The sequence below is a fragment of the Dendrobium catenatum genome, unplaced genomic scaffold (assembly GCF_001605985.2).
Source record: "Dendrobium catenatum unplaced genomic scaffold, ASM160598v2 fragScaff_scaffold_379, whole genome shotgun sequence".
NCBI lineage: Eukaryota > Viridiplantae > Streptophyta > Magnoliopsida > Asparagales > Orchidaceae > Dendrobium > Dendrobium catenatum.
In genome coordinates this window covers 515,747-518,750 of record NW_021318841.1, presented here as the reverse complement: position 1 = coordinate 518,750, position 3,004 = coordinate 515,747, and positions in this window count along the sequence as shown.

Genomic DNA, 3,004 nt, shown 5'->3' with positions numbered 1-3,004 from the left:
TCATCGCCACCTTCTGTAATTATCTAATTATGCAGTATGCAACAGACAATCACAATTTCAACTTGAGTTTGTAGAGGAAAGTAGGGTTCACATTTTATAATTGTGAAATGATTTTTCAAGGAACCAAATGCACGCTCAACAGTAGTGCGTAAGGAGGATTGTCGTAGATTAAAAAGCTCCTTTGAATTTGTAGGTTGAATAGAACTAAACTCCTTCAAGTGATATCTTGTGGCATGATATGGTGAAATAAAACCATTTCGTATGGAATAGCCACCATCAGCTAGATAATATTTACCTGCTGGGACACGTAAACCATCTGATCTTTCTAATACATTTTTAAGCACTGCCGCGTCATGAGCAGAACCTTCCCAACCAGCAAGCACGTATGTGATTCTTAAATCAAAATCTACTACTGCTAAAACATTTTGTGTTGGGTATGGTTTCCTTCCTCTAAACGCGGCTTCGTTCTCTTTTGGAACCCTAGCTTAATATGAGTTCCATCTATCGCGCCAATACAATCCTAAATTTGACACAAAGTATATTTAGGATTCCGTAATACATAGAGAAATTTTAATTGAATAAAAATTGATTATACCTTAAAAAATGGCATGAACCTATTATTTGATTTAATCTTATATGGAGTTTCAGGTGGTGGAGACTTAATAAATTCATTGAGTAACTCCCCTACAACATGTAATGGAGCTTTGAAGTACCTACTAACAGTTTCACCAGAGCGATGAAAGTTAAATCGGATTACTCGGTAACGAACACTATGCCCGTGTATGTAATAACATTGCAACTTGTTCCTCGATCCGAACATTTATTGTGTCTAACAACAATCCTCGTGTACGCATTAAATCACATAATTTGAAAGAAGAAGCTCGCCTCATGCATACCATGTCAACACAGTCATAATCACATCAATTATACAACTTAGAAAGATATGTGTCACGTTGTATATTCTGTTGAGGATCATAATTTTTTTTTCTACTCGAATCTTCTGCAATAATACACATACTGTACTAATTGTTATATAAATCACTTTCATCACATCATTATATTTTTCAATTTCACGGAGTTCAACAACATCTTCCAATGGGCTCAACCATCTTTGTAACTACAAAATTCAACTTAAAGCAAAAAATATATAATTAAATCATCCAATTTCAACATAGCCATGAAAAATAAAAATATGGTAGGATGTAGATTAAGTTATTGCAAATGAAATATAAAAAGAAAAAAGGATAACTGATAGAGAAGGAAAATGAATAATTTTAGTAAATTAAACAATTAAAAACATCCATTTACATATTGGACATAAAAACATATCATTGGTTTGGCTTTAATAATTTGTAAATAATGATTATTAAAAAGCTATAAGATCAGAACAAGTTATGGAATCACTTTCTCCATTGCTGATCTTCATCATGAGCAAATCTCAAAAGCTTCATCTTTCGGTGATATCAAAAGATCATGCATAACAGAACCAGTAAGCATTTCTCAACTTTTAGACAGTTAGATTTTCAGAAAAATCAGTCATTTTCTTATTCAAATAGGAGGATATTAAAGAAAATCTGTCTTTTTTATATCAGAATGACCATACTAAGACAGCACAAGCAGCTATTAATAACTTTTCAGAGGCATCTAACAGATTTTTGTTAATGGCCAAAGTATCGACCACTCCAAAGCAGCTGTAGCTGTCTTCTCTAAGAACTGCTACACTAAAGCTGATGAAGTTGTTAAATCATCATTTGGTTGGCTCTAATAATCCGTAAATAATAATTTCAAACTTCACAAATATTTTCAAAACTCCCACAAAAATAATTAAATCACATAATTCACATTCAAAATAAGAGAAAAATCATTACTTTTTAAAGCATATTTTCTACATACAAGCAATCAAATTAGTTCTTAAGAAGATGCTAAAACCACTAAAATTTGCTAAAACCACTAGAATTAATCATATCATTAAGAAAATAGGTGCTGATCAATTTAAATTCAATGGGAAAGATGAATATAATAATCAATAGGTATGTCTGTGAGCTCTCAAAAGCTGTAAGAAATTTTTTCGTGGTCCTAAATTAGTTGGAAAATTTTTCAATTTGACATATATTTTAAAAAAAAAGAAAAAAGAAGAGGAAAGGGAAAGAAAAAGGAGAAGGAAGGAAAGACGTATACCTGCACGAGAGGAGGTTGATCGAAGGGTCTTCCTCGTTGAAGATGGATGTAGGTCAACACGAAGCTGGACCTTAGCCTGCTGTAGGACTGTGGAAGTTGGAATGCCTTTGAGTGAGAGAGCACAAGGTCCGCAGCAGATGAAGCGAGAGAGAGATTCGACTTCTCTCTGGGTCGTGCGGACAAGGAGAGAGACGAGAGGGAAGAGATCTTCCGCCGACTGGGCTTGTGCTTTTCGAATCAAAGGAAATCGGAAGAGGGAAATAGATCCGTGTGTTTCGGCTTGTGGAATCCAGTGGAGATCAATGTCATGGCCAAAGAAGCGCGCGAAAGGGATAGTAACCTTCAGAACTTGCGAGCTCCGTTCCTTACTTCCGATTAAATGAAGGAGCGAAGCCGAACGAGAACGAAGGGGAGAAGTTGAACGAGAATGAAGGGGCGAAGAAGCTCTCGTGCAATCTTACACCTCCTGCGAAGAGGGAGGAGAGGAAGGTTTGGTGGCTACTAAGAAAAGGGAGAAGGAGAATAAGGGGCTGTTTGGTAGAATTTAGGATTTCATTTAAGTGGATTTCGTAAATCCTCCAAATCCCGGTTTTATGAAATCCTGAGGGGTTAAATCCTAAAAACTGTTTGGTAACATTCATGATAAATCCAGTTAAATCCTTTGTGATTGTTTGGCTATTCATTTTAGGATTTAAGGCGGTTAAAAAATTGACATACTTTATTAAGATAATTAAAGCAGTTAAAGATTTAAATTGTATGATTATCAAGATTATTAAGTTCAAATTACTAATTAATTTTTATTACACTATTAATTACCCTATTATAT